The sequence below is a fragment of the Peromyscus leucopus genome, chromosome 14 (assembly GCF_004664715.2).
Source record: "Peromyscus leucopus breed LL Stock chromosome 14, UCI_PerLeu_2.1, whole genome shotgun sequence".
Lineage (NCBI taxonomy): Eukaryota > Metazoa > Chordata > Mammalia > Rodentia > Cricetidae > Peromyscus > Peromyscus leucopus.
In genome coordinates this window covers 5,421,003-5,434,672 of record NC_051075.1, presented here as the reverse complement: position 1 = coordinate 5,434,672, position 13,670 = coordinate 5,421,003, and the positions used below count along the sequence as shown (strand labels likewise).

General features: G+C 42.7%; 1 pseudogene; it reads right to left on the bottom strand.

Moving 5' to 3' along the window:
* Positions 1–11,470: 11,470 nt before the first annotated feature.
* LOC114699369 lies at positions 11,471–12,621 on the bottom strand (annotated as a pseudogene).
* Between the last annotated feature and the right edge of the window lie 1,049 nt (positions 12,622–13,670).

Below are 13,670 nucleotides of genomic sequence, written 5' to 3'. Positions count from 1 at the left end.
CCTTTGGGGGCGGGGGGAGGGCAAGGAAGAAAGTACCTAGTTTCTTCCATACCACCATCAGTTTACAGACGTCTGTTATTTTGCTTCCTCCCCACATACGTAAGAATGGTGTGAAATTAAATGGTAGTCACATCATAGAGCCTGTATTGATGTGTTTGTTTTTTGAGACAGGGTTTCTCTGTAACAGCCTCGGCTGTCCTGGAACTCACCCTGTAAACCTGGCTGTCCTCAAACTCGCAGAGACCCGCCTGCCTCTGCCCCCCAAGTGCTGGTACAAAAGGGGTGCCAATGCCCAGCTGATGTGTTTTTTTTTACTTGAAACTAATACATGGATTTAAAACAACATTTTGAATATATCAAAGACAAAATATTACACATTATACTCAATTTACCACAGAATATTTTATGTTGACTTTTATACATTTCATATTAAATATTTCACACTTAATTTTATCAATATTTAAGGAAGTTTTCCCTTCATTTCAGGGGAGCATAAGTAAACACTGAAGGCCATTGAATTGCAGTATATTTGACTCTCCCTGTTCCTAAAGTAGCCAAACAGAAAATGGGCAGTTAACTGAGGGCTGGTGACCAATGACCAAGATGTCCCAACTGGACCATCCCACATCTATGCTTCTTTTGTTTTTTATACTGAGAATAACTGTACAGTTCAAGCAAAAGTTAAAAAAAAAAATCCCTAGCTCATTTGGTCTGGTGTATTGCTTAGCATGAACACGGCCCTGCCATAAAACCTAAATAAATAAAGAAGAAGGACATGTAGCACTTATATTTGAGAAACACCTAAAATTTTTCTTTTCTAGCCTATAACAAAAATGGAAAGTGACTTAACATTTTCCCAAAGCCGATGGTAATTTTGAGCCACATAAGGATGGAGGCACATACTCCAATAGCAAGAACTTCATGAAAGCCTTAAGCTAAAGCCTTGTTGTCGGGCCTTTAATCCCAGGGATCGGGAGGCAGCGCCAGGTGGATTTCTGTGAGTTCAAGGCCAGCCTGGTCTACAGAGTGAGTTCCAGGACAGGCTCCAAAGCTGCACAGAGAAACCCTGTCTTGGAAGAAAGAAAAAAAAAAAAAAAAACTAAAGCCATGTCTTTCCATGAAAGCTTCTGGAAGATTTTGTTGTTTTGTGAGACAGTCATACATAGCTTACTTTGACCTCTACTCTATATAGCTGAATGTGACCTTGAATTGAATGTGACCTTGAACTTCTGTTTGTCCTGCCTTCACCTCCCACATGCTGGGATTGCAGGCCTTGCCACACAGGATTTGAGCGGTGCTGGAGATTAAACATCCGGCTTCGTGCATGCAAGGCAAATGCTTTATCAACTGAGCTACGTCCAGCCCTGTTTTACCTTTAAAGTAGAATTTGAACTAATTATACACGTGGTTAACTTGATTAGTATAATAAATTATCCTACTACTCACCAGCTTTAAGTACACATTCATGACTTCACTGTTGCCTTTGGAAGTAGCTTTGCCCTACCTAGCCTAGGACTTGTATGGCTACAGTCAAGCGGTTGGCTGTGGCTGCCACCCTCTGGAGGCTGCAGGAGCTGCTTCCAAGCTGACTCACTATTTTGGATTCCTCAGTTCTCTCTCTCTTTTCCAGTCCTCACTCAGGCCACCCGAAAGCCCTGACAGCGTAAGCTGGCTTTCCCTCAGCTTTACATGATTATGGGGGAGCCCAAGAAAGAAGCCAGTCTTTAATAACCTGATACTGGAAATGACAGCTTCAGTTCTGTGCTCTCCAAGGCCAATCCTATGGAACGTAAAATCCTGTACAATACACTGGTGTGGGTGCCAGGATGTAGGGATAATGTAAAGTTATCTGAGAGACTGGTTGCTACAGTAAAATAGATAGGCAGACAAAAGTAACTTTTAGACATTAAACTCTCTACCTAATGTTCAAGTAATAAAAACAGAGCTGGGGTGTAGCTCAGTTGTAGACATGTGATATCTATATGTTGTAGATGTATGAGATGATAAAAGTCAAAAAAATACATCGAGAAAGCTATATAGCCTTGGCAACTTTCCCACACTGGCTGGTACCTGAATGATAAACACCGTATACATGTGGAGTCTCTAGGCTTCAATAGACTGATACAAAATGACAGTTAACATAACGTTTCTGAAAATTAAAGCAGTAACTTAATTGAACACATGCAAAAAGTGTGTGAAGAGGGGGTGGACAGATGGCTCAGTGGTTAAAAGCACTTGCTCTTACAGAGGACCTGGTGTGGCTCCCCGCACACAGGAAGCAGCTCACAGATTCTTATATGTTTATGTTTCTTTGAATTTCTTTCTAGAAAACAACATCTTCATACTGTGAAACATTAGTATGTTTATTATGGAATACATTGAAAACATTTAGGGAGAAACATGCCCTAATATTTTTATAAATACAGTTGCTTTGCTTATTGTTGCTGTGATTGTCTGGGACAGACTTACTCCACAGCCCTGTCTGCCCTAGAACTTGCTGTAGAAACTGTTCTGGCCTTGAACTCAGAGACCTGTTGGACCACAGTCCAAGAATGGAGTAGTGTGAGAATCTGAGTGCTTGTGAGAAAACAGACAAGAGTCTTGTGATCTGTTTCTTCAAAACACAGAACCGTCTTGGAGTGTGTTTTCATGTTCCTCCCGGGTGTAGCAGTCAGGAGTGAGTGGACTTCAGCTGTTGTTATTCACAGGCCTCTGTGGAAAAACGTGGTTCTGCTGCATGTGGCTTGTCCTTGTGACTGTAAACTTTACTCAGGTGACTCTTCTAACCCTCCAGTATAAATTGTCTGATGCTCTCAATAAAGTTGGCTATTACATGAGACTCTAATCCAGTGGTTCTCAGTCTAATGCTGCAAACCCCCAATGTAAGATTATTTCGATGCTTCTTCAAAGCTGTAATTTTGCTACTATTATGAATCACAGTGTAAATATCTAATATGCAGGATGCTCTTAGGTGACCTCTGTGAAAGGGTAATTCAAATCCCCAAAGGGGTTGAGACCCACAGATTGAGAACCAGTGTTTTAGTCCATCGCATTTTTTCAGGCCCGACTCTCCCAGGTTCACCGAATAGAGCAGAACATAGAGATCTACCTCTCTGGCTTCTGAGTGCTGGCATTAAAGGCATATGCCACCACTCCCATCTCTAAGTATGGTTTTCGCTTGATTCTTTAAGAATTAGGTCTATTCTATATCCTGTTATTAAAAGTATTCTGTAACATCTACGGCCATACCACCCAGAACGCGCCCCATCTCGTCTGATCTTGGAAAAGTATTCTGTAACAATTTACCATAGAAATACAGTATTCTTCAAAAACATAAATACCAGGTTTTTTGTTGTTATTGTTTTGTTTTGTTTTTTTGTTTTTGTTTTTCAAGACAGGGTTTCTCTGTGTAGCTTTGCACCTTTCCTGGAACTCACTCTGTAGCTCAGGCTGGCCTCGAACTCACAGAGATCCTCCTGCCTCTGCCTCCCGAGTGCTGGGATTAAAGGCGTGCGCTGCCACCACCTGGCTAGACAGGGTTTCTTTGTGTAACAGCCCTGTCTGTCCTGGAACTTTCTCTGTAGATCAGGCTAGCCTCAAACTCACAGAGATCTTCCTGCCTCTGCCTTCCAGGAGTGCTTGGATTAAAGGTATGCACCACCACGCCCAGCAGTTTTCCCTGATTTCTTGATACCTGTTCTCTGAGTTCAACTATTTTTTGGTATATAATTAAGTGAACATACTTGCTCTACTGGCCACAATGGCCAGCTCTTCCAGAATTCATGAATCAGGAATGCTGGTATGTTTTTTCAGTGCTAAGAACTGAACCCAAAGACTGCTTACTCTAGGCAGGTATTCTACCAGTGAGCTACATATAGCCCTACGCCTTTTCACTTACATTTTTTATTACATTTATTTAATTATGGGGAGGGGGCACATGAGTCCTATAGTGTATGTGTGGAGGTCACAAGACAACTTGTGGAAGTAGGTTCCCTTCATTCACCATGTTGATCCATGGGATCGAACTCAGGCCATCAGCCTTGGCAACAAGAGTCTCTACACCATGAGCCACCTCGCCAGTTCATACCTCTAATCTGAGACAGCACTTCTCTTAGTGGCTCAGGCTGACTTCAAACTTTCAACCCTCCTGCCTCAGCTTCCCCTATCCCACTGAGACTATTGTTTTTTACTAATAATTAGGAGGCACGAGGCTGGTTGTCAGTGATAATTTTGGAGCATGTGCTTGCCTTCATACCAGTCATTAAACAAACAAAACAGTCAAGCATAGCGGTGTGTGCCTCTAACCTTGACACTCAGATGGTCGAGGCAGGAAGGATCACCAGCCTGAGCTACACGGTGAGTTGTCAGATCTACGATGGAGACTATCTCAGGAGAGGGGAGGGGAGCAGGGGGGGGGGAGGAAATGCTGCTCCCGTCCCTGAAAGGGCATTCCTATTTTATACGGCCAGACAGGCTGTAGGATGAAAGGAGCACAGCCTACTGTGGCCTCGGTTGTTTGTGTTTCTTCTGACGCTGGCTGCTGGTGGGTGATGGAGCAGAGAGAACCTGGCTTTGCTTGCCCTGAGCTGGAAGATGGTTCTCTAATTAGTTGTTTAGCTAATTAGTAAGTCACTTAACGCTTGGTATTTACTTTGCTTGACTGCAAAATAAGGGCCTAGAGAAGATCCATTCTTTTTTTTTTTTTTTTTTTTGGTTTTTCGAGACAGGGTTTCTCTGTGCAGCTTTGCGCCTTTCCTGGAGCTCACTTGGTAGCCCAGGCTGGCTTTGAACTCCTCTGAGATCCGCCTGGCTCTGCCTCCCCAGTGCTGGGATTAAAGGCGTGCGCCACCACCGCCAGGCTGGGAAGATCCATTCTTAAACAGCGACAGTGAAGCTCAGAAATCAGCAGACATTGCTGCCCCTCAGGCCTCATCCAGAAGCCCCCGAGAGGGGGGCTGGGAGTCTGGCTCAGGTGCCTGGCCGGGCCTCAGGTTGGCTTTCTTAACAAGTTCTGAGGTACTGCTGGATGCTCCTCTCTGTAGGTTTCCAAGATTGTTTCATAGTTCCTAATTTAGCTTTCCCAAACTCCTTCTGATATATATATATATATATATGTGGAGTGGGGTGTTGCTATGTATCCCAGGTTGGCCTTCAGATTGAGAGCAGCCAGCCTCAGCCTCAGTTTTCTGTACCATTTGTCTGTCTCTAAACAATCTTAAGAGGAAAAGAGTTGGAAATATCTCAACTTCTTACAACACACAATATCCTTTGAGTACATCCTAGACCCTTGGTCAGCATTCTCTCTCCCCTTTAAGCAAAGAACTCTGTGGGTTTGTTGAGGATAGGCCCCAGATAGGCAGCATCAGAATCACCTGGAAGCTAGCTAAAAATGCAGGCTGCCAGCGTCCACTCCAGACATCCCAGCCAGTTACAGGCTCTCCTGGATTCCAAGGTGTGATTGTTTTGAAAACAAGGTCTCAGATGTCAACCCATCTTGACACATCCCTAAAGAGACAGAAGAGCAATGGACAATTAGAGCAGAGATAAACTCAGGCTTTGGGACAAGGTAAGGGCCTGGGGAGATGGCATATTTCACTTTCTGGAGGCTAATTAAAAACCAAAGGACAGAGTGAAGGAGAAGGACAGGGCAAGACAAGACATGTCTCTGAGGACAAGGTGACCTGGCATCTTTCAGCAGCTCTTAGCTGACGTCAGATGTCAGTGTCCTGTGGCCGTGTGACTCAGCCTGAGCTGTAGAAATAGCTGCTGTGAACTCATCTGCAAGTGTGTGGGGTCATCTTCCAAAGCTGGTTTTTCTCAACTTAATTCTCAATTTAATTCTTATTGAACACGAAGATAATATATTCAGGGGTTTTTTTTTCCTTCTTCTTCTTCTTCTTCTTCTTCTTCTTCTTCTTCTTCTTCTTCTTCTTCTTCTTCTTCTTCTTCTTCTTCTTCTTCTTCTTCTTCTTCTTCTTCTGTCCAGTCAACTCAGTCATCACTCACAACAGCAGGTTCATAAAATGCAGTGACTCTCATGAATATTTACAATGTATCATAAAGAAAGTTCTAGATAATGGAGAGGAACATGAGTGAAGGCTAGGTGATTTTTATATGTAGATTCAAGTAGGAGCATAGACTACATGGTTTACAAGAGATCAAAACCTTCTTCAGGGCATGGGGAGATAACTCCAGCTCAGTTGTTAAAATACCACCCTCACAAGCATGGGGACTTGAGATCTGATACCCAGCACCCACATAAAAAGCCAGGTGTGGCAGTACACACAGTAACCCCAGCATAGAGGGATGAGAGCGTCATGTGGACAAGCAGATACCTTGGGCTAGCTGGCCAGCCAGTCTGAGCAACATGAGTCGCAAGGTTAGAGAGAGAAAGCGGGGGTGCTCAAAAAGTAGGGTTGAAGGCAGAAATACTGTTGGAGCCCACCAAGATTCCCTAGTGGCTTCACCCAGCAGGACTGTATAAGAGGATGATTGGGTCATGGGCCTGAGTACCAGGTGTTTGAAAGGGTCTACACTTGGTTGTATCTAACGGGGAAGGTCTTTTTGCCCCACCCCTTGGCATTGTTATAAAAAGCCCTTTTGGGGCTGGTGGGTTCTGACCCAGGCCCTCCCAAGGCCGTCCTGTGTTTCTGTCTTTCCTCTCTCGTCATTGTCTAGGTCTCTCTTTCTATCTAAATATTTCCCACTTCTCCCTGCTCAAGAGCACCCTGGCCATAAAAGTGGGGGCTGGTCCCCCACAAAATACATCCAACACCAACCTCAGGACTCCACATGCATAAACACATGCACACATGTGTGCATACACACACACACACACACACACACACACACACCCCACACACAATTTCAATGCAGCACAATGCTGAGCATGAAAAAATGGAGTGTGTAAAAATCTAAAATTCAGGAATTTGGGTCAGTGAGAGGGTCCAGTGGGCAAAGCACTTGCCACACAAGTCAGACAGCCAGAGTTCAGTCACCAGAACCCATAGAAAGGTGGAAGGAGATAACCAACACCACAAAGTCATGCTCTGACCTCCAACATGTGACATGACATGTGTGCAAACACACAGGACTAAATAAGAATTTTTTAAAACACAAATATTTGATCACGTGTCTCTTTTTGTGGCCCGACCTCAATGTTTTCCCATGGGCATTAGCGGAGCAGTCTCCTTTAATCATGCAGCCTCCCATCTTTTATTTGAATCAAAATACATTTTGCATCCTCACATGTACAGGCTGAATAATGTGTAACCAATATGAGTAATGACAAGGGCCCACATTGTTTAATCTGCAGATGTCAGTTTTCCAATATATCACTGTCTAATTAAAAAGCATGTGTGGTATAATGTCAGTGCTTTCCACGTGCTGAGACATACTTTGTAGCCCACCATGGGGTTGATCAATGCACCTGTGCACTTACCAACACCATGCATTGCACACTGGTTAAGGCTGCTCTAGTATGTTTTCTGTTGCTGAGAGCCAAAGCAACGTGGAGGAGAGGATTGACTTAGCCTGTGGTTCCAGGTCACAGTGCGTCACTGGGGAAGTCAAGGCCGGAACTTGAAAGCTGGCCTGTGTGCTCTTCCATACAGCATTACTCTAACTAGGGAAGTGTGGTAGTTTGAATGATTTGGCCGCCATAAACTCAGAGAGTGGCACTATTAGTAGGTGTGGCCTTGTTGGAGGAGGCTGGATGACACACACCTATAATCCAGAGACCTTGGGGCTGGAGGGCACACCTTTAATCTGGGCCACACCTTCTGAGGAAGTGTGTCACTGTGGGGGCTTTGAGGTCTTTTTCTCAAGCTTCACTCAGTGTGACATCAGTCAACTTCCTGTTGCCTGCAAGACGTAGCACTCTCAGCTACAGCACCACCTCTGCCCACATGGCCGCCATGCTCCCTCCATGATAAAAATTGAGTGAACCTCTGAAACTGTAGGAGAGCCCCATCAGTTAAATGTTGTCTTTAGAAGAGTTGTCATGGTCATGGTGTCTCTTCACAGCAATAGAAATCCAAACTAAGGCAGGAAGTCCCTCACAGCCAAGGAAGAACGACAGAAACTGTGGAATTGTGATGCTTGTTGTCTCATTTGGGCCAGCTTTAGGCAGCCTGGGACCACCCGTTCAGGGAGCAGTGCTGCCCGGTTTGGGCTGGGCCCTCATATGTCAATAGACAATTAAGACAGTTCCCAACAGACGTGCCAATGAACCAGTCTGATCTGCGCAATTTCTCAATTGAGGTTTTCCTCTCAGGTGATTGTAGGCTAACCTAAGTTGCCGAAGCTGAGAATGACAGGTGGGTGTTGTATAAACACACTGAGACCTTGGTGGGTGATAATGTCTTGAGATTAAACACCCACAGTGAATTGTTTGCTTTTCATTTGCCTACTTATAGCAATACTGGAGAAAAATAAAATCTCTACGATTGCAAACCATTGGATTTACATCTACAAACTTCCAGTTTTCTTCCTTAGCCCCTCTGCTTCTATCCCCACATCTCTCCTTTCTTGCCTTCTCTTTAAATAACCTGAAGATTTTTCAGAATTCCATTTTAAGCTTTTGTGGTGGAATACATTTATAATCCCAGCACTCAGGAGGCTGAAACAAGAGAATCTCTAGTTCAAGGGCAGACTAAGTTACATAGTAAGTTTGAGGCCAGATGCTCCATAGTGAGACCACATCTCAAAACAGGAATAACAACAATAGTAATGATACTACTAATTACAATTATTCATTACCTTGTGTACTTTATATTACCTTTATCATGGTTACCCTAAGGATTCACCATGTACAATCTTAAGTTATAAGTAGAGTTATTATTGCAATGCCTTACATGAGACATGAATGCCTGATACATGTATGTCTAGCTTCTCTCCAATTCTTATGTAGTAGCTGCCTCTGAGATTAGTCTTTCCATATTTTATTTGTGTTTAGACTTAACTAGTTAGACATAAGATTTTTGAACTCTTTGGGGTGCTCTCCGGATACTCTTAGATAGTTATAGTAGAAAGTTAGACTTGCTAATTCAATATATCACAACATTTTTATTTAAATTTTTTCAGAAAATTTATTTTGATCATGTTTTCCCTCCAAGATCCTCCCTACCTCCATACCCATCCAACTTTTCTCTCTCTTCCTCTCTTCCCTCTCAAAAAAAAAAAAAATCAGAACAAACAAAAAATCAGTAAATAAAAAATGCCAAAACAAAATTAAAAAACAAAACAAAACATGAAGTTCATTTTGCGCTGGCCCAGGGACGACTCCTGGGCACAGGGCCTGTCCTGGAATGTGGTTGATACACCCAGTGACACTCCACTGGAGAAAACTGATTTTTTCCTTTCCCAGCAGGCATCAGTTGCAGAGAGCTCCTTGGTTAGGGGTGGGACTTTATGTCCACTTCCCTTCTTAGTGCTGGGATTTTTGTCTGGTTTGAACCTGTGCAGGTCCTGTGCACGCTGTCACAGTCTCTGTGAGTTCACGTGTGCCTCAGTCCTGCAGTGTCTGGAAGTCACTGTCTCCTTGGAGTCATCCACCACCTCTGGCTCTGAACACCTTTCCGCCTCCTTTTCAGTGGACTCCTGAGTCTTGAAGGGAGGGCTTTGATGAAGACATCCCACTTAAGACTCAGTGCTCCAAAGTTTCTCACTCTCTGCACATTGTCCACTTGTGGGTCTCTGTAAGGGTGGTTGTCTGTGATTCACCCCTGAAGTACTGCCCCTAGTAGGCAGCAGGTAACTGCTATGTACCTGCCCCCGCCCTGGGTGTGGCCAAGACAGGGACCACTTAAGAACTGAAATGCATACATGCTCACTGTCTTGGCTACCTTGTGATCCTGGATGCTGGATGCTGAACTGCAGACCAAGTTAGAGTTTTCCAGAGAACTGTGTTGGACTGTGCCTCACCTCTCCTGGATCCTGTAACAGAACCTTTTGCTTGCTGTAAGTTGATGCAAAATAAACCTCTTTTGATGATCAGATAAACTACATGGAATTGACTCGTTAATTGCCACTATAGGTCTCTGTTAATTCCCCTCTACTTTAAGAAGCTCTAATGAGGGTTGAGTGATGCACTGGTCTATGGGTCCAGACAGCAGTGTGTTTGTTGCTAAGTTCCTTTAGCACAATAATAACAGTAGGCTTTCCCCTAGGTCTGTGACCTATCCAATCTCAGGTGCTTGGCCACTTTAGCAATGTCATGTATATGTTCCATCTCATGGAGTGGGCCTAAAAGTGGTTGGTTACATAACATAGTGTCTCTGCCACTGTTGTACCAGTATATCTTGGAGGAGGTCTCTGTTATAGGTCACAGGGTTTGTAGCTGGGTGAAATTGATGATTACCTTTCTCCTCCAGAAGCACGTAGATTACCTTTCAGCACTATGCCTACTGGTCAGTGGAGGTGAAGTTTCTAGTTAGGTGCCAGCTCAACTTCCCCATGTCCAGTGACATGAGTAATTGTTCTCTTCAGCAATAGGGCCTTATGGTCAGGTTGTGTAGAGAAACAAATAGCCATGACAATAGCCTGGATGTTTGGAGGATTCCATTGTATCAACTTAGCCAACAACTCAACAAGATGTAACCCATTCCTGGTACTGGAAGTTTTACTTGGTGGCATAACATCTCTAGTTGGGGAATTCTCTCCCCGATTATTTGGCAACTCCATTAAAATTCCTTTCATATATGTATATATTTTAGGAAGTTTCTACGGTAGTTGGTTTCCAAATGGTTTTTCTGTCTCTCCCCATCTTCCTTCCTTTACCCTGCTTTCCCCTCCCCTGTTGTTTTTCTTTGGTCTTCTGGGGGGGGGCGGGGCTGCCATCCAGCTCCCAAATAAAACACACATGTATGCTTATTCTTACTTATAAATGCCTGGCCTTAGCTTGACTTATTTCTTGCCAGCTTTGCTTAACATTAAATTATCCCATCTGCCTTTTGCCTCTGGGCTTTTCTCCTTCTCTTGTTTCTGTAAATCTTACTCTTACTCCATGGCTTGCTGTGAAGCTGGGTGGCTAGCTCCTGATGTCTTCCTCCTTCTCTGGCTATTTCTCTCATTCTCCCAAATTTCTCCTTCTATATATTCTCTCTGCCTGCCAGCCCCACCTATCCTTTCTCCTGCCTTGATATTGGCCATTCAGCTCTTTATTAGACCATCATGTGTTTTAGACAGGCACAGTAACACAGCTTCACAGAGTTAAACAAATGCAACATAAACAAAAGAAACATATCTAAAAATAATGTTCTACAACATTTCTACTTTGTGCAGGTTCCATCAGGGATCCCTGCATGAGTGTGCTGGGCAAATGTAGAGAGAGGTACTTTAGTGTTTGCCCTCTTCAGTTTGGAATAGGCTCTTTACAGTTGCTTTTTACTGATCTGCAAGAGCACATCTAACCATCCATTAGTGTTGATAAGGAGACACAATGACTAAGGAGCAGCACCAACTGATGGTTTTAACAAGACTCAGCCATGTCACCCACACCATAGCAATAGTATAAGACATTCATATGATGCTTAATGGGATCCACAATGAAGTAAGAGAATGTCTGTTCATGCTCTTTAGCTGAAGGGTAGCACACACCAGCAGAGTTGTAGGATTTCATTTTAAAGAGAGAAGAGGTAATTTGCATTTCCTTAGTTCAAGGATGTTTCTAACCATTCACCAGATCCTGATAGATCAGTGTTGCTATCTCCAGATATGGCTTAAGCATATCTTCATACTGACAAAGGGACCCTCCCATACAGAGGTGCTTAAAGAGACAGAACAAGAAATCTTCCCTTCCCAGTGGGCTCAAGACTTCATATTTTTCAGAGTCTTCCATGAACAAAACCTAATGTGGTTCACTGTCCAGAAGAATCTGAGAGTAACTGCAAATTTGGAATAACATTCAGGTATTTGAAAAAAAAAAAAAAAAGCCATGATGAAATCATCCTTCTGGTAGGGCTGGAACATCTGGACAAAGGTAAATGCCTATGCATGGATTCTGCCCAGCATGGACCACTGGAAGAACTAGCTCATGATCTCCTGGATGCTCAGGGATGAGAAGGTTCTCTGAGACAAGAATCTGAAGTAGAAGTTGCCTAGATAGCCTGGCCAGCCACCCAGCTACACAGCAAGCCATGGAGTAAGAGTAAGATTTACAGAAGTAAGAGAATGGGAAAAGCCCAGAGGCAAAAGGTACATGGGATAATTTAAAGTTAAAGAAAGCTGGCAAGCAACAAGCCAAGCTAAGGCCAGATGTTTATAAGTAAGAATAGGCCTCTATGTGTGATTTATTTGGGAGCTGGGTGGTGCACCCCCCCAAACAGACCAAAGAACAACAACATTTTGGCATACCAATGAGGTGCTTGAATTTCCGAACTGCCTGAGAAAGCTGAAAGAAAAGGAGGTGAGGGGGATATAGCTCCTTTAAGAATTTCAGCCACACAGTTTCTGCCCATTAGTGAGGCCTTAAGCAGCTAGTATGTTAAGTAAGAACAAAAGAAAAAAAAAAAAAACTAAATAAAAGTGCAAGCATCGGCATTCTGGAGCTCTAGGAAGGTTGAATGCAGTTCCTGGTCATGAACCTCCTACCAGACCATGAGTTTTATGCTTGGTTTTCATGACCTGAGAAGCAGGAGGAGCCAGCTAAGAGCCACATGCAGAGGATCCAGGTGTAGGTTAGCAGTTTAAAGAGTTGTTTATATGGTCAAAAAAGGTTGAAGATACACAATAAAAGAGGTCCAGAAGGAAAAACCTCTAAACAGGTTACAATGTGCATAGGCTTAAGAAAAGAAAGAGGGTATAGTCATAGAAAAAAAAATGAAGAGTTTATAAAATAAAGTCTTTAAAGAGAGAGTAAAAGAAAAAAGCCGTGTAAGACATGAAATACACACAGAGTCTGCATCCTGTATAGTATTGTGTTGATTTTTGAATTTTTTGAATGCTGAAGAAAAAAAGACAGCTTCTAGGATACATGGGATTGTGAACAAGACTGCAAAATTGAACCAACCTAGATAATTTAGGGCTATCTTAACTTTAAAAAAGAAGTCAAAATAAATAATTGTCAAATGAAAATCAAGAATGCTTGGGAGTTTTATTCCCATAAGAGATGAGAAGTTGTGGATTTCTTCAGGGTTAATATGGATCAGGTTTAATCAGGAAAGACCTCCTGAAACTTGACAAGTTATCAACAAAGGTTACTGCTGGTCTTCTCAGGACTTGGTCATTATCTGAAAATTTTCTCTCTGGAACCCTAAAGTTGCTTCTTCCATAGACAGCAGGAAGCAGTATGGATAAAAATATGTCCCACATTCCCAAGAGTTGGGGATGTGTGGTTGGCTTTTGGTTATTTGGTGTGTTAAGGATATTTGTTATCATTTATGGGAATATAGTATATTGATACAAATTTAAAGTTATTTTGTTATACTGTGTATATGTTTCTTTTCTTGTTTAAAGGATTTTTGTATATTGATAAGAATTTAAGGTTATTTTTGTTACAACATATTATATATGTATTTCTATTTTTGTTTAAAGTATTATACCTATGCAATTCATTTAAAAATGTAATGTAAAGTTCTAGTTTTTGAAAGCTATTATTATAAATAATAAACACATATTACTATAAATAATCAAGAAATATAGGTCAGTAGTTGTCCACGGGCCACAAGAAT